This window comes from Oncorhynchus kisutch, linkage group LG20 (genome assembly GCF_002021735.2).
Source record: "Oncorhynchus kisutch isolate 150728-3 linkage group LG20, Okis_V2, whole genome shotgun sequence".
NCBI classification, from domain to species: domain Eukaryota; kingdom Metazoa; phylum Chordata; class Actinopteri; order Salmoniformes; family Salmonidae; genus Oncorhynchus; species Oncorhynchus kisutch.
In genome coordinates this window covers 47,773,457-47,792,596 of record NC_034193.2, presented here as the reverse complement: position 1 = coordinate 47,792,596, position 19,140 = coordinate 47,773,457, and the positions used below count along the sequence as shown (strand labels likewise).

The window sequence follows — 19,140 nt, the reverse complement described above, 5'->3', positions numbered from 1 at the left end:
CTGAAACACACTATACAAAAACAATAAACAAAATAACGACCGTGAAGCTAATGAGAACTGTGCTGACACAAGCAATCAACATAGACAATCACCCACAAACAAACAGTGAAACCCAGGCTACCTAAGTATGATTCTCAATCAGAGACAACTAATGACACCTGCCTCTGATTGAGAACCATACTAGGCCGAAACATACAAATCCCAAAATCATAGAAAAACAAACATAGACTGCCCACCCCAACTCACGCCCTGATCATACTAAATAATGACAAAACAACGGAAATAAAGGTCAGGACGTGACAATTTATTCCAAACCGAACACTAAAATGCAAAACAACAAAGAGAACAACCGAAACAGTTCTGTCTGGTGCAGAAACACAAAAACAGAAACTACCCACAAAAACCCAGTGGGAAAAGGCTACCTAAGTATGATTCTCAATCAGAGACAACAAAAGACAGCTGCCTTTGATTGAGAACCACACCCGGCCAAACAACAAAGAAATATAAAACATAGAAAATGAACATAGAATGCCCACCCCAGTCACACCCTGGCCAAACCAAAATAGAAAATAAAAGCCCCCCCCCCCCAAAGGTGCGGACTCTGGCCGCAAAACCTGACTCTAAAGGGGAGGGTCCGGGTGGGCCTTCTTTACGGCGGCAGCTCTGGTGCGGGATGTGGACCCCGCTGCACCTTAGGCTTAGCCCACTTAGGTGATCCTCGCCGCCGGCTCCGGACAGGCGGGAGACGCTGGCAGCTCCAGGCTGGAAGGAGACTCTGGCAGCTACGAGCTGGAGGGAGAACCTTGAGGGAGGAGACGGAGAGAGCTTGGTGCGGCCCCTACAGAGTGAAGGCACAGGTCGAACCTGGCTGTGGGGGAGCACTGTGGGGGAGCACCTTTTCCCACTGGAGATCTGGTGCACACCAATCGCACCTCTCCCTTAGGCTCAATGCCCACATTCGCCCGGCACGGAGACCAAACGCGCTGAGCTGGCACAATCCGCCCTGGCTGGATGCCCACTCTCGCATGGCACTTGCGGGGGGCTGGCCTATAGCACTCCGAGCTATGAGCGCGCACTGGAGACACTGTGCGCTTCATCGCATAACACGGTGCTGAGTTGGCTCAGGTCTCTCGCCTGACTCCGCCAATCTCCCCGTGTTCCCCCCAATTTTTTTTGGGGGGGGCTGCCTCTCGTGCCTGTTGCGCTGCCTTACCTCAAATCGCCGCCCCTCAGCTTTCGCTGCCTCCAGTTCTTCTTTGGGGCGGCGATATTCCCCAGCCTGTGCCCAGGGTCCCTTGCCGTCCAATATCTCCTCCCAAGTCCAGGAGTCCTGAACCCTCTGCTCCCTGTTACCACGCTGCTTGGTCCGTTTGTGGTGGGTAGTTCTGTAACGGCATTCATAGGAAGAAGGTGAGGACCAAGGTGCAGCGTCGTACGTGTTCATATTATTTATTCCAAACTGAACACTAAAATGCAAAACAACAAAGAGAACAACCGAAACAGTTCTGTCTGGTGCAGAAACACAAAAGCAGAAAGCAACTACCCACAGCTCAATATTAGGAAGGTGTTCTTATTGTTTTGTACACTCACTGTACGTGACCAGGTTCCAAAGTACCCCCTTTAGAATGTTTTGGTGTGTTCCCTATTCAGCTCTTTTTCCAAGCTACAAAAAGTTGTAGCAAGCCTCTACACATTTGGGAAAAGGGAGAGTGTGTGTGTGTGTGTGTGTATTAGGAGGATGACACGTTTCATACTTCTTGGAGATGTTCCTTTCCCCTCTGGGTACTTTTTAATTAGGGGAACGAAAACTGTGCTCTCCAAATTCACATTCGAAAGCTCCAAATCAGTTGTAATAGACTGGTAACACACACGCGCAGGCAAACACACACACACCTGAGGCGCATACTCCCTTGTTAGACGCTGACAGTTTTTCTCATCCATGTTTCAATTACTCCTCTCATTATTTTCCTCCCTTCCTTGCTTCTCTGCCTCTCCTCTGCCTTGCTACTCTGCCTCTCCTCTGCCTTGCTACTCTGCCTCACCTCTGCCTTGCTTCTCTGCCTCACCTCTGCCTTGCTACTCTGTCTCACCTCTGCCTTGCTTCTCTGCCTCTTCTCTGCCTTGCTACTCTGCCTCTCCTCTGCCTTGCTACTCTGCCTCTCCTCTGACTTGCTACTCTGCCTCACCTCTGCCTTGCTACTCTGCCTCACCTCTGCCTTGCTACTCTGCCTCACCTCTGCCTTGCTACTCTGCCTCACCTCTGCCTTGCTACTCTGCCTCTCCTCTGCCTTGCTACTCTGCCTTGCTACTCTGCCTTGCTTCTCTGCCTCTCCTCTGCCTTGCTACTCTGCCTCACCTCTGCCTTGCTACTCTGCCTCACCTCTGCCTTGCTTCTCTGCCTCTCCTCTGCCTTGCTACTCTGCCTCACCTCTGCCTTGCTACTCTGCCTCACCTCTGCCTTGCTACTCTGCCTCACCTCTGCCTTGCTTCTCTGCCTCTCCTCTGCCTTGCTACTCTGCCTTGCTTCTCTGCCACTCCTCTGCCTTGCTACTCTGCCTTGCTACTCTGCCTCTCCTCTGCCTTGCCTCTCTGCCTCACCTCTGCCTCACCTCTGCCTTGCTACTCTGCATCACCTCTGCCTCGCTTCTCTGCCTCTCTTCTGCCTAGCTTCACTGCCTCTCCTTTGCCTCGCTTTTCTGCCAGTGTCATGTGGTTGTTTAAATCCTTGCTTCTTTCACTGGAGTGAAGAAAAGATGTGAGGAGAAAAGAGATGAGGAGAAGACAGCAGATATAGTGACCTCTGTCTCACAGTGATTTCCTGCTGAGGCTTAATAGAGTCTCTTTCCCTTCCTCCTCCCTCTTCCCTCTTTTCTCTCGTTCTGTCCATCCCCAGCTCATAAATTCAAGTCTGCTTTAATTGACATGACAGCTCAAGGTTAGAAACACTATTGCCAAAGTGGTTAGGATTCGATCAACAGCCTCTCTCTCTCTCTTTCTCCCTCTCTTTCTCCATTCTCCCCTCCCTCATTCCTCCCCTCCCTAGCTGTATCTCTCACTGTCTTCCTATAGCCCATTCATCGCTCTCTCCATCTTTCTCTCACTTCATTGTCTCTCTCTCACTCTCACTCTCTTGCTCTCTCACTCTCTCTCTCGCGCTACCTCCCTCCTTCTTTGTATTCTCTATGACATGAGTGGTGCGGTCTATTTTGGTATGTAAAGACAACACATTAATCATGTAGTCCAGAGACTAGTCGGAGAAGATGAAGTCACATATCTCCATCAATAATACACACATGCACCCTGTGCCCTCAGTGCTCTCTCTCTCCCTCTCTTTCTTTCTCTCTCTCTCGAGCGCTCGCGCACACACACACACCAAACACACACACACACCCACACACACACACACACACTCCCCAAACACACACACTCATTACATTGCATTGCTCTTGGCCAGTCCTCATCTCTAAAGCCTGGCAAAGATTGTGACTCCATTATAGCATCAATATGTATGATAATGGACATGGAAAGTGGGGTCGACTAAATGGACATACTAAGCTTGTTCCTGTCTATTGTAACAATGGAAAGTAATGGTGGAGGTGGATTTTATCCATCTCTTATGTACTATTATAGCACTAACACATTACATAGTCGTGGTGCATTGCATCCAAAAAGTCTGCATCCTAAATGGCACCCTATTCCTTATCGACTCTGCAGAACATGTGTGCACTATATAGGGAATAGGGTGCCAGTTGAGATGCAGACATGGACTATTCTAGCAGTTACACATCATGATTCAGAAGTAGTTTTCTGTCTGGGGGGAAATTGGATGGGCTTTCATCTTGGTTCCTTCCCTTCACATCCGCTAAATGGAAACGAATTAGAGGACATTTAGCAGTGAGATTGGGCACTGATTTACTACCATGATTAGTGTGTGTGTGGTAGGGGGGAGGGGGCAGTGTGTATGTTGTGTGTGTCTGCATGTGTGTGTGACTATACTCCAGAGCAATCTGCAGAAGGAAAACTAATTTGAAACACATTAATCATGGAATTATAGGAGGCAGTTTGACCTGTTCCACAGGTGTGTGTGTGTGTGTGTGTGTGTGTGTGTGTGTGTGTGCGTGCGTGCGTGCGTGTTGAATAGTAATTAACTAGGAAGTCGTTGTAGTTTAAAGAACAATCATGTCGAATTCCTTACTACTTTGTAATGCAACTACCACAGCAGGACAACATAACTGTTTCTCTGAATGTGTATATTTCTCAGGTACTAGATTTACATCTAAATGTTGTGGAGCGTATATGATTAAATATGAAACTATTTGTGAGAAGATGAAATGTGATGAGAGAATGGTTTCTCATATGAAGTTTTAACTAGTCAGTGACCACACCCCGTGAGCACAGACATTTACATCGGCGTCATGGAACTCCCCCTTTTTGACTCCTCTCTTTGGTTGGAAAAATGGCTGTGTTTTTTTGTGACTAGGTACTGACCTAACATAATCGCATGGTATGCTTTTGTCGTAAAGCCTTTTTGAAATCGGACACGGTGGTGGGATTAGCAACAAGTTTATCTTTAAAATTGTGTGTAATACATGTATGTTTGAGGAATTGTAATTATGAGATTTCTGTTGTTTGAATTTGGCGCCCTGCACTTTCACTGGATGTTGGTCAGGTGGGACGTTAGCGTCCCATGTACCCTAGAGAGGTTAAGTACCCACAGACAATTTCAATTGTTTGCAATAGAGAAATATTGTTACATTATTCAACCTTTTGAGGTTACTGTACTGCAAAGTCTTTCTCTGTGGTAAGAAAGTGATTCTCAACTTTCATTTTGGCAGAGTGGGGAAAAGAGTTTCGGTATTTACAACCGCCATAAACCTGTGGTGGGGGGGGCTATGATCCTCACCCAAAAGGGGCATGTCATGACAGTGCGTTATGTGTCCATTTTTCCATTGTCCTCATCTGTTCCAAGAGAGAGAGAGAGAAAGACCCATGGAGAGATAAATAAAATAAAATGTTATTTGTCATATGCGCCGAATACAACAGCAACCTTACAGTGAAATGCTTACTTACAAGCCCTTAACCAGCAATGCTTTAAGAAGTTTTAAGAGAAAAAAAGTGTGACATAAAAAAAATAGGAAATAAAGTAACAAATAATTAAACAGCAGCAGTAAAATAACATTAGTGAGGCTATATACAAGGGGTACTTGTACAGAGTCAATGTGCGGGGGCACCGGTTAGTCGAGGTAATTGAGGTAATATGTTCATGTAGGTAGAGTTAAAGTGACTATGCATAGATAATAAACAGAGAGTAGCAGCAGCGTAAAAGAGGGGTCAGGTTAACTCTTTGATTAGCTGTTCAGGAGTCTTATGGCTTGGGGGTAGAAGCTTTTGAGAAGCCTTTTGGACCTAGACTTGGTGCTCCGGTTCCGCTTGCCATGTGGTAGCAGAGAGAACAGTCTATGACTACGGTGGCTGGAGTATTTGACAATTTGAAGGGCCTTCCGCCTGGTATAGAGGTCCTGGATTGAAGGAAGCTTAGCCCAAGTGATGTACTTAGCAGTACGCACTACACTCCGTACGCACACTCACTATACTCTAGTGATCTGCGGTCAGAGGCCGATCAGTTGCCATACCAGGCAGTGATGCTCTCGATGGTGCATCTGTAGAAACTTTTGAGGATCTAAGGACCCACGGCAAATCTTTCTCCTGAGGGGAAATAGTCTTTGTCATGCCCTCTTCACGACTGTCTTAGTGTGTTTGGACTTCTTGACACAATGCCCACTTAACCCGAGAAGCCACCCGCACCAATGTGTTGGAGGAAACACCGTACACCTGGCGACCGTGTCTGTGTGCACTGTTCTCGGCCTGCCACAGGAGTCGCTAGTGCACGATGGAACAAGGACATCCCTGCCGGCCAAACCCTCCCCTAGCCCGGACGACGCTGCACCACTCGGGAGGCCCCTAGCCTGTCTTCTATTGAGAGCCAGATCTGCCTACGGCAACCTTTCTGACCAGCCTTTCAAAGCACTTCATGACTACAGACGTGAGTGCTACAGTCGTTAATCATTTAGGCAGGTTACCTTAGTGTTCTTGGGCACAGGGACTATGGTGGTCTGCTTGAAACATGCTGGTATTACAGACTCAGTCAGGGATAGGTTGAACATGTCAGTGAAGACACTTGCCAGTTGGACAGCATGCTCGGAGTACACATCCTGGTAATCCGTCTGGCCCTGCGACCTTGTGAATGTTGACCTGTTCAAAGGTCTTACTCACATCAGCTATGGAAAGCGTGATCACACAGTTGTCCGGAACAGCTGATGCTCTCATGTGTGCTTCAGTGTTACTTGCCTCAAAGCGAGCATAGAAGTAATTTAGCTCGTCTGGTAGGCTCGTGTCACTGGGCAGCTCGCGGCTATTCCTCCCTTTGCAGTCTGTAATAGTTTGCAAGCCCTGCCACATCCGACGAGCATCGGAGCCGGTGTAGTACGATTCAATCTCAGTCCTCTATTGAAGCTTTGTCTGTTTGATGGTTTGTCTGAGGGTATAGCGGTATAGAGTTAGAGTCCCACTCTTTGAAAGAGGCAGCTCTACCCTTTAGCTCAGTGTGGATGTTGCCTGTAATCCATGGCTTCTGGTTGGGGTATGTACGTACAGTCACTGTGGGGACGAGGTCATCAATGCACTTATTGATGAAGCCATTGACAGATGTGGTGTACTCCTCAATGCCATCGGAAGAATCCCAGAACATATTCCAGTCTGTGCTAGCAAAACAGTCCTGTAGCTTAGCATCTGTTTCATCTTACTCTTTTCTTATTGACTGAGTCACTGGTGCTTCCTGCTTTAGTTTTTGCTTGTAAGCAGGAATCAGGAGGATAGAATTATGGTCAGATTTTCCAAATCGAGGGCAAGGGAAAGTTTTGTACATGTCTCTGTGTGTGGAGTAAAGGTGGTCTCGAGATTTTTTCTTTCTGGTTGCACATTTAACCTCTCTAGGGTACATGAGACGGTAGCGTCCCACTTCTTCAACAGCCAGTGAAACTGCAGGGCGCCAAATTCAAAACAACAGAAATTCCATAATTAAAATTCCTCAAACATACTTGTATTTTACACCATTTTAAAGATACACTTGTTGTAAATCCAGCCACAGTGTCCGATTTCAAAAAGGCTTTACGACGAAAGCAAACCAAACGATTATGTTATGTGAGTGCCTATTCATAGAATAACAATTTCCAGCCAAAGAGAGGAGTCACAAAAAGCAGAAATAAAGATAAAATGAATCACTAACCTTTGATGATCTTCATCAGATGACACTCATAGGACTTCATTTTACACAATACATGTATGTTTTGTTTGGTAAAGTTCATATTTATATCCAAAGACCTGAGTTTACATTGGCGCCTTACGTTCAGAAGTTCCAAAACATCCTTTGATTTTGCAGAGAGCCACATCAATTTACAGGAATACTCATAATAAACATTGCTAAAAGATACAACTGTTATGCATGGAATTTTAGATTCTCCTTAATGCAACCTCTGTGTCAGATTTCAAAAAAGCTTTACGGAAAAAGCAAACCATGCAATAATCTGAGTCGGCACTCAGAGCCCAATCAAGACACAAATATATCTGCCATATTATGCAGTCAACAAAAGTCATAAATAGCATTATAAATATTAATTTACCTTTGCTGATCTTAATCGGAATGCACTCCCAGGACTCCCACTTCCACAAGAAATTTTTGTTTTGTTCGGTAATGTCCATCATTTATGTCCAAATAGTTACTTTTGTTAGCGGGTTTGGTAAACAAATCCAAAGTCACGAAGCTCGTTCACTAAAAGCAGACGAAAAGTCAAAAAGTTCAGAAAGAGTCAGTAGAAACATGTCAAACGATGTATTGAATCAATCTTTAGGATGTTTTTAACATAAATCTTCAATAATGTTCCAACCGGAGAATTCCATTGTCTTCAGAAGTGCGATGGAAGAGAGCTCCCTCTCATGTGAACGCGCATGGTCAGAGCATGGTCAACTCATGGCAGACCTTACTCATTCCCTTCTCCTTCGGCCCCACTTCACAGTAGAAGCATCAGACAAGGTTCTAAAGACTGTTGACATCTAGTGGATGCCTTAGGGAGTGCAACATTACCAATATCCCACTGTATCTTCATTAGGAGCTGAGTTGAAATCGACCAACCTCAGATTTCCTACTTCCTGGTTGGATTTCTTCTCAGGTTTTTGCCTGTCATATGAGTTATGTTATACTCACAGACATCATTCAAACAGTTTTAGAAACTCCAGAGTGTTTTCTATCCAAATCTACAAATACTATGCATATTCTAGCTTTTATGGCTTTGTAGCAGGCCGTTTACTCTGGGCATGCTTTTCATCTGGTCATGAAAATACTGCCCCCTACCCCAAAGAAGTTAACATGCTAGTAGAAATGAGGTAAAACCGATTTGAGTTCCCTGCATTAAAGTCCCCGGCCACTAGGAGCGCCGCCTCTGGATGAGCTTTTTCCTGTTTGCTTATGGCCGTATTCAGCTCATTGAGTGTGGCTCTAGTGCCTGCATCGGTCTGCGGTGGTATATAGACAGCTACTAAAAATACAAATGAAAACTCTCTTGGTAAATAGTGTGGTCTAAAGCTTATCGTGAGATACTCTACCTCAGGCGGGCAAAACCTTGAGGCTTCCTTAGATTTCGTGCACCAGCTGTTGTTTACAAATATACATAGACCGCCACCGCTTGTCTTAACAAAGGCCGCTGTTCTAGATAGAGCTTGTGTGTATGTGTACTTTTGTGCCTGTGTATAATATGGTAGCAGTCCGTCTCTGACTGTGACCACCGGACCATACAACATATCCTCCCTCCTCCTGCTCCATTGTCCCACCTCCCTCTCTTACCTCAGTCAGTGATCTCTCCACCTCCCCCTGTGCCTCCCTAAGGGCTGCCTGTGTAACAGATAGGCCAGTTGAAGCAGCAAACTAACAGCCCCAGCTAACAGCTCCAGCCACTCAACCCTGATGGAAACGCTACTACTCCCTGCCCCCTGTAATCAATACTGGTCTACCCAGAGTATTGGGAGGCCCATGGCATTGTATCCAAAGTGATATGCTCTGTTTCAGCTTTCGAATCAGTGGCAAAACCACTTTGAACCCAGCCTGGCATACAAACTGATATATGTGTGTGTGTCGGAGCGTAAGGCCCTCCTACTGTGTGTGTTGATTTTCAAACGGAACACACACACACACACACAGAGACAGAATGGGCAGTTCACTCCATTTGGACACGGAATTATATTTTGTAATGCTGCTTTGTGTGTGTTCATTTCAAAACTGAACGGATCAATGGAAGAATAGAAGTTGAGTAATTGTTTTGCAATGGTGTAACAAGTCAGATTGCTAGTGTTGGGGTTTTGATGTTATCTGCGTTAGGTTTGGCAGTTGGAGGAATTAGTTGGTCTTTTGTATGTTATTTGCTGACATGTCATCCTAATACTGAGGGTTGGGCTCAGTAACAGTACAGTTCAGCACTGGGACATACGGTGTCTGTGTGTGTTAGCACAGATGTGTGTGTGTGTGTGTGTGTGTGTGTGTGTGTGTGTGTGTGTGTGTGTGTGTGTGTGTGTGTGTGTGTACATGAGTATGATGAATAGTCTCAGTCAGTGCAGCAGTCAGTGTGGTGAAATGTGTCCACCTCATCAGTTACTGTAAAAGGAGGAGGAGGAGGAGAGGAAAGGATGAGGAGGAGGGTTAGGAGTGGGGGTGAAGAGGGACCCTAGGGAGAATATGGGGCTTGGGGGTGGAGGATTGATGGTGTGGAGTTATCTCTTGAGCTTGACAGTCTAGACAAGAACACTGTCTCACATTGCTGTCGAGCACCCCCTGTCCTTTGTTTGCTGAAGCGTGGAGGCCCACCTGAACACTGTCTCACATTGCTGTCGAGCACCCCCTGTCCTTTGTTTGCTGAAGCGTGGAGGCCCACCTGAACACTGTCTCACATTATTATTTTATTTTTCCACTTTATTTAACCAGGTAGGCAAGTTGAGAACAAGTTCTCACATTGTCTCATAAATACCCTAACAAAAATAGGCAAACTGCTGAGTGCACAGTAAAACACAAATACATCCTTTTTATGTTCAATAGGGTAACACAATATAGTAACTTTCATTAACAAGCCATTAATAATATCATTGATGAGGCATGTGTTGGTTATTAGTAAGACCATATTGAATGGCACACTTTTTATACTGTACTTTCCCTCCTATAGATACTCCTATAGTACCCTCTGCTACTCCTGTAGTACCCTCTGTTACTCCTACAGTACCCTTGGTTACTCCTATAGTATCCTCTGCTACTCCTATAGTACCCTCTGTTACTCCTACCGTACCCTCTGCTACTCCTATAGTACCCTCTGCTACTCCTATAGTACCCTCTGTTACTTCTATGGTACCCTCTGCTACTCCTATAGTACCCTCTGCTACTCCTATAGTACCCTCTGTTACTCCTACAGTACCCTTGGTTACTCCTATAGTGCCCTCTGTTACTCCTATAGTACCCTCTGTTACTCCTACAGTACCCTTGGTTACTCCTATAGTATCCTCTGCTACTCCTATAGTACCCTCTGTTACTCCTACAGTACCCTCTGCTACTCCTATAGTACCCTCTGCTACTCCTATACTACCCCCTGCGACTCATAGAGTACCCTATGTTACTCCTATAGTACCCTCTGCTACTCCTACAGTACTCTATGTTACTTATATATTACCCTCTGCTACTCCTACAGTACCCTCTGTTACTCCTACAGTACCCTCTGTTACTCCTACAGTACTCTCTGTTACTCCAATAGTACCCTCTGCTACTCTTACAGTACACTCTGTTACTTCTACAGTACCCTCTGCTACTCCTATAGTACCCTATGTTACTTCTATAGTATCCTCTGCTACTCCTATAGTACCCTCTGTTACTCCTTACAGTACCCTCTGTTACTCATTCCGTACACTCTGTTACTCCTATAGTACCCTCTGCTACTCCTATAGTACCCTCTGTTACTCGTTCCGTACCCTCTGTTACTCCTATAGTACCCTCTGCTACTCCTACAGTACCCTCTGTTACTCGTTCCGTACCCTCTGCTACTCCTATAGTACCCTCTGCTACTCCTGTAGTACCCTCTGCTACTCCTATAGTACCCTCTGTTACTCCTACAGTACAGTCTGTTAGTCCTGTATTACCCTCTGCTACTCCTATAGTACCCTCTGTTGCTCCTACAGTAGCCTCTGCTACTCCTTTAGTACCTTGCCTACCAGACTGGTAGTGTTAGGACTGGAACAAGACTACTCCTATAGCTGTTTTCAAACTGAATCAAGAGAATGAGTCAAACCTTTACAAAGGGCACGGCTGCTAAGGTAGATTGAATTCTCAGACCATGATTTGATTCCACTGGGGCCATGTGTTCCTGTACAGTAAAAATCAATCCCACTAATCACATCTTGAAAAGGGCAGACCTTGAGGGATCCATATCAGTTATAGTTTGTCTGTGAGGTGCAGGGATATAACACCATTGTAAATACAACCTATATTTATGTTTATTTATTTTCCCTTTTGTATTTTAACTTTGCACATCAGTACAACACTGTATATAGACATAATATGACATCTGAAATGTCTTTATTCTTTTGGAACTTTTGTAAGTGTAATGTGTACTGTTCATTTTTATTGTTTATTTCACTTTTGTTTATTATCTATTTCACTTGCTTTGGCAATGTAAACATATGTTTCCCATGCCAATAAAGCCCCTTAAATTGACATTGAATTGATATTAGGGACATCTGCCTGTGAATGGGAGTACTGCAACAGAGAGACAAATTCAAGGCTGATGTCATTGATGTGCCTTAAAATAGCTCAACGTGGTTTTCCAATGAGAGTTCTTCATCTTTTATGTCTTAAATGAGACGTACATTCTTTGAAAGTCAAGTCTTTCTCCATATAGCTTCAGCCTGTCTTTCAGTCTTTACCTATCACACATCAACACAGCAGTGTCACAGCTTCAAAACATGTGCAGTTCATTTGTTGATCCTCCTCTGCACAAATTAACTTGACATATATGCGTGTCAGCTTGTGTTTCACCTGGAATCAACCACCAACACATTAAAGACATCTTGAATCTTCATTTTTGAAGCATTTCCCTCAAGTACAGCAGCGTGGTCATGTTCATTCCAAAAAACTCACCACGAGGTGGCGTTCTCCTCGGTGTAAATGGCTCTATCTGGAAATAGCTGTCGAGACCCAGATCAGCTGGAATACAGTGCAGACTGCAGGGCTGCAGCCAGTGACCCTGTGGCTCCAAACTACAGTAGGGAGAAAAGTATCCCAGGGGGCTTTCCGCCAGAGATAAATGTGTCCACTGTCTGGTATTTTTCTGTCCTTTTTTTCCCTGTCCTTTTTTTTCTCTGTCATTATTTATGTAAATTTTGGCCCTGGGCTGTTCCTGTGAGAGATACATTTCCAGACAAGATTCCTTGTCTTTCTGGTCGTTTTTAAGACTCTCTCGCTCTTTTCGTCTGTCTGACATGGGAATTTTCACACTTTCTTTTAGTTGTGATTTGAATTGTGGATGAATTTGAATGGAATGGCCATTTCCACAGCACCTGTATCAGGGCTCAAACTAGGCTAGACAGTGCAGTATTGTTCATCAATAGATGCACTTTGAATATTGTATTCTAATCCCTCTCTGACTGAATGAAGGATGAGCATTTTTATTCTCTTCAGTTGAATGTCAAGACAATTATCATACTATCAAATCAAATTTGGTTGGTCACGTACACATATTTGGCAGATGTTATTGCGGGTGTAGCGAAATACTTGTACAAAGTTGCTTTGGAGCTAAATATGCTAAATATGTCGGCGCTATCTGACATCATCGTTGCTCAGAGCTCACATTGTAAATAACAACTACAATTCCCTTTGAGTGACAGTGGTCCCAGTCTTCAGTCTTCTTATCGGATTATAACTGAGATAAGTCATGGACTCAAGTGATTGGTCAGCTGTCGGGGCCTCTCCGCAGGATATGAGCTAAGTAACATTGTGTTGTCCCTAGTGATGGTGTAAGTCTCCAATCAACAGACTGGGCTTTTTTGGGGGGATAATTAGGGATGGGGTGTGTGTTAGGTGGGGGGGGGGGTAATTGTGTGTGTGTTTGTGGTGGGTAATTGATTCTCTGTACCATTTTAGGGGAGGGTTGCTAGTGGGCAGAAGGAGCTTGAGCCTTGGCCCAATAATTAAGGGGGCGGGGAGGGGGGAGTTGAGTGGTGGTGATATGGTACTCCTCAGGGATTTAGGGTTCAGGTTAGGGGGGGTTGGCTAAGGGGGCTGAGGTTCAGATTGGGTTTACTTAGGGAGGGAGAGAGAGAGAGAGAGACTAACATTGTACATAGACATTCCTTCCTTTTTGTGAGTGTAATGTTTACTGTTCATTTTTGATTGTTCATGTTTATGATTTATTTAACTTGCTTTGGCAATGTAGACATATGTTTCCCATGCCAGTAAAGCCATTTGAATTGAATTGAGAAGGCAAGAGAGAGGGAGGGGGAGAGAGCGAGAGGAAGGAGGGACAGATTCATTTGGAGAAGTGCACATTCACATTCACATTCACATTCAAAACGCCATTGGGTGTAATTAGTGCACAGCCATCATGTTATTACTGTAGCTAAAGACCCCCTCAGCCTTTATCTCTCAATCTGTTCCAGTTCATACACTGTCAATAAGAAACAGATTGCCTGGTTTGGATAGTAGCTCCACAGGCTTGAATAATAGCTCCTTACCCCTCCTTTTTTCCCTTCAATGTTTGTAGATCTGTAAGGTAGAAGCAATATGGTGGAAGACCCCCCACTACACTGCTTATACCCAGACCTTTGTGATCTGAAAACATTGGCGGGTTAGGGAGTGATTTGGGACCGGCTGGTACAGAACATAAAAGCGGTTCAGGAATGGCTTGACTAACATAATGTCGTGTCTTTGGCTATGCCGGATTAAGTGATATGACATGCTATTCTATAAAATAACCTGATTGAGCTAATCATGTAAATGTAATTAACTAGAGAGTCGGGGCACCACGAAATAATATTTATAGAGCTGTTATCTTCCGAATAAACTCTTAAAGACCTAGTAATATTTTACATCAATAGCAGTCAATATTAATCGTCACTTTAATTCAGTCTCATCTGAAAGTTGTAAATTCTTGGTTATTTTCACGAACCCTGCCTAACAAGTTGAATCAGCAATACAAAATTGGGTTTAATTATTTATTTACTAAATACCTAACTAATCACACAGAATTACACATACACATAATTAATCATAACTTGATTACAAATTACGTCATAAAGGAAAACGTCCCTAGCGGGCGGAACAGATATGACAGCTTGTTACACAAAAGAAAAGGGCTGGGTTTGAGTGAAGGAGTGGGAAGACTGAGTAACAAAGGAAAAAGCTGTGCTATCGTAAATACAGTTTCTTATGCATTCTAAATTACTGCCCATTTGGAAAAGGAAAAGGCAATAAATATTTACTCTGAGCTGCGCTTCAGTAGGTTGGTGGTAGATGGAACCGTGTTGCCAAACCGAGTCCTTTGTCCTTTGAAGAATGTCTTTGGTGGTCAATTGGATATGTTGTAGTAATGTCGTTGTGTGATAGACGGGATACTCTGTCTGTTCCTTCCTAACCCTCATTTGCAGCTGCTGTTGCTAACTCAACGGCTAGGAGGTATCACTTCTGTAGTGAATAAGAGTTCAAAGTTCATACCATTCGCAACCAAAGCTCACGCTGATGTTGGCTTCGTTCTGTAGGTATTATCTGAACCATTCTGACACCGGACCGTCGTCCTCACATCCTCGGGAAACAGGAGGTTACATTTTCATCAAGGCTTTATATAGTGGAGCGAGAAGGGTGTGTCTGGACAGTTTTATAACCCATGACTCTTCACAGGGGCGGGCCACTGATTGAGCAGAGCCCTAACCTTATGAAAACCCAATTCTCACATTTTAGAAGCTAAAATCACATTTCATCCCATCACGAATAATTCAAACATTTAAATTGAACAACAATTCCATGTGAATCCGATAACTCTGATGTGTAGACTTTCCACTGTAGAGTTTATGTCATCTTATCATTGATGAGAATGTCTCAGATGACAACCAAACTGACATCATATTCATTAAGTACCACCGCATATGTTCAATTGGTTGGATTACCAGAATATAGTTCATTTCCCCCCACCTTCTGATGTTCCCAGAATCTCTATGTTAACCAAGGGGTTTGCAAATGTAACATCAGTAGAGTGGAGAGAGGAAAAAGGGGGAAGAGGTATTTATGACTGTCATAAACCTATCCCCAGGCCAACGTCATGACACTGGTGTCCTCGCTACTGACCTATATCACAGAGGGTCAGAGGTCACATTTGTTTGACCTGCTAATCAATCAGTCAGTAGATCTGTTTAACTGGCCTGACGGCTTCCTCAATGTGCTTTAAGTAATTGAGCTCATGCTCATGTTTGTGTACGTGTGTAGGCCTACGGACAGACCAGTTTGTCACACACACACATTCTTACTGTAATCAGTCGGATTTCACTTTTCGCCCTTGAATTTTTGAGTGACAGGACTTCCTAGACATATGAAGGTCATTGACCTTTAACTTCTGCTGCCATGTGTGATCAGTCTTCTAAATTTAGCATGGTTGTACAGAAAGAACAAATACTTATTTTGAAATGGAGACAGCATTTTGATTCCCACTGCCTGTAAAGGGGAAACACTAGCCCTCAGAAACCACACACACACCCTCTTGAAATATTCTACATTATACTTACATATTTTCCCCCCTCCTTTTCCCTTTCCTCTTTCCCTCTGTCCTTCAAATATTTATCTTGTTACGATACATAGGAAGAGAGCTATCGGCCAGAACTCACCGCCTCACCCCCGAGTATTATTTCAGCCTCGAGTAAACTGGTCACTAGCCAGAGTGCCCCCCCCCCCTACCCCCCTAATGTCTTTCAGATGCCTCCCAAAAACCGGGGACTCAAAACTGCCAAAAATACCCATCCCTAGTCCCATTGACCACAAGTCTAACCTGGATGTGACCTAGCTATTAGCTTAGCGGCTAGGCTAACTCCGCTAATGGGCTAATTTAGGTCAATGTTTACTTGTATTTAACTCTAGCAAGTGGTTAGCTGCTACTGTAGGCTAATGCTAGGTTAATGGGATAATTTATGTCAATGTTTACACATACTTAACAGTTTGTTGAGTAGATGTATGTAGCCCACTCTGTTGAGGGTTAATGCAATTCCTGAATGCTTAGCTAAGCTCAGGACCATCATATGATGATAATCAGGGGCGCAACTTTGGTTTTAGAAGTGGGGGGATAATATATACAATGGGTGGGTCTAATCCTGAGTGCTGATTGGTTAAAAGCTCTTTACAGTGTCTATTCCACAAGTTACCACTGGCTAAATCTATGACGTTAAAATGCTTCTTTACTCTGTTCCATCTGTGCAATCCACTGTCTCATCAACCCAACCAGGCACTTTATAAACTTGATCTCCACTATAAAAAGCATCTAGACTTTATCTCACATTTATTTTAGACTAACAATTCGTTTTCAACAGCAGAGATTTGTATAAACCTTGCTGTCTGTCTCTCCAACATTTGCAACATGGTTTCTATAGTCAAATTCGATCTCCTGCTGTCCCATAGTAATGAACGTGTTGGGAGTCGGGACGAGACAGACAGGCAGGCAGCGTTTCTCAGCCAGTCAAACTCATGAATCAGCTGGCATCATTTTTATGGATATATATAGAAAAATATATAAATTGAAAAAAGGTTAAAAAAACAAACGCAGCTAATTTGCTGTCTTTCCATCTTAAGTTTGAAGTGATTGTGTTACCGTAGCTGTGTTGTTGGCTAGCTCCTCTGAACAGCAGTGTTGTAACGAGTGAGCACAGTTTCTATGCCAGGCGAAATCGCCACTCATTAGCTTCTTGTTATGGATGTATCCAAATAAAAGTCACATGTCCACCCCCGTCCCCAGCGAAAGTTGCGCCCCTGATGATAATACACCTCAAAGCATTTTTGGTATGACCTTCATCAGGGTCCTATTCATTAGGAACCAAATGGAGGACAACAGACTGAAAGAGGGAGCGATTATAACTGGACTATTAACAAAGGCTTGTTCGTTTCCCATTGCAAAACTGTACACGTTGTACTCTAATGAATACTGTACGACCCTGTTTACCAGGATGTAGGAAATAACTGAATCGAAACACACACAGTATCGATTTAACCAGGAGACTGTTCTTGTTCTCAAGTATGAAGGGTTATTAGTTAGCTACTGTAAGTCTGTCATTGTTGATCCGTCCATATAATAGTCATTCTATTTCCATGGATCCATCTATCTCACTCAACATGATGACGATGCACACAATTGCTAATAGAAAGAACTAGACAGAAATTCCAAAGCTGAAGTTGCCGGTTGTGGTTGATGCACAACATTTACAGTTGGACGAAAAATTGCTTACGCAGTTGACTTTTCTTGATTTTTACTTCTTTATAAGATGTTCAGGACAGGTTTACCTTGTAAATGAAGCTCTGCAGGCATTGTTTAACAGTCTTCAGGGTAGAGGAGTACAATTAAGTACTTTTCAGCCTGTTGTGGTGTTCGACCAAACAAGCCCTTTCCTTACTACACGTGTGAAACATGGAAGGCAGTTTACTTGTACTATCTGTACAAGTTAAGTATTGATCGAATTAGTTAGTGTTTTAAGTGCTTAAAAAGATATTTGACTTGAAAATATGTCCCTGATGTTCCTCTCCTCTCCTCTCCTCTCCTCTCCTCTCCTCTCCTCTCCTCTCCTCTCCTCTCCTCTCCTCTCCTCTCCTCTCCTCTCCTCTCCTCTCCTCTCCTCTCCTCTCCTCTCCTCTCCTCTCCTCTCCTCTCCTCTCCTCTCCTCTCCTCTCCTCTCCTCTCCTCTCCTCTCCTCTCCTCTCCTCTCCTCTCCTCTCCTCTCCTCTCCTCTCCTCTCCTCTCCTCTCCTCTCCTCCTCCACTATTTAGGTTTTGACTGTCAACCTGTGAGCCTTCCCTCTGTGTCTGTGTAGTTTTAAAGGCCCTGGTAACCCACTACGCCTAGCTCAGGTCACATTGTGTTGTAAACTCTGTAAGTGAGACCTCATCTCCTGTTAACTCTCCAACACTGGGGACTGGCATAGCCAGGTGGGCCTTTGTTATGGGGTTATAGGTACCGCACTGACAGTACACTGGTGTAGAGTAGTGTTAAGTAGTGTTCAATACAAAACAGAAGTTTGTGACTGGAGTTGAATTGTGAGATTTTTATAGAAATATGTACCAAATAATCATAGAATTACAGAATATAGAATCATAGAATTCTATTGTGTAAAATTATAGAAATATATAGAATTGGTGTTGTTCTATGTGGATATATCTATATGGACATATATATCTGGATGTCTATAGAAGCGCAGCAGTGGATCCTAAGAAAGTGAACATGAAATGTTGAAAATTCTGGAAATCTCTATCACCCATAAAGAAGAGGATATTGGCAGCATTGCCAACACTGCAGCAGGCAGGACCAAGGACAGAAAAAGCAAATATCCTGCTAGCTGGTGCAAGAATTCTCTTTCCACAAATGATTTCCATTAAAATCCCAGCTCTAACTATAGTCTCACTGTCAGCTGAATACAATAGCTTCAGTTGTTTCTCTTTAGCTGGAGGGTCATCTGCCCAGAGCGGCTGACCACTGATGACACCAGGGTAGGAGCTAGAGTCCGTCTGGTCACAATGGACAGTATTCTGGCTGGCCATTAGAACAATATAAGGGCATTATTCATGATCCTCTGTAGAGAGCTACAAAGAGGCTAATTGAGGCAGGGCATTGACTCTGAAAGGGCTATCATGCCTTCATGCCACTAGGGAGGTAGAGAGAGATGGTTACAGACCTTGGATTGGTCATCTGGTCTCGGGTGAAGTGTGTGTGTGTGTTCACTCACAGCGACAGCCCAGGAGAATAATTTCCTTAACCTCATTAAAAAGACCACTAACTGCATCGTCATCCTGATGAAACACCAAGCTGTTCCAAGCATCAT

General features: G+C 44.0%; 1 protein-coding gene across 4 annotated transcripts in view; it reads left to right on the top strand.

Moving 5' to 3' along the window:
* Positions 1-19,140, top strand: part of LOC109877976 (SH3 and PX domain-containing protein 2A) — a 119,669-nt gene that overhangs the window by 44,356 nt on the left and 56,173 nt on the right. The gene's annotated exons all lie outside the window — the stretch shown is intronic.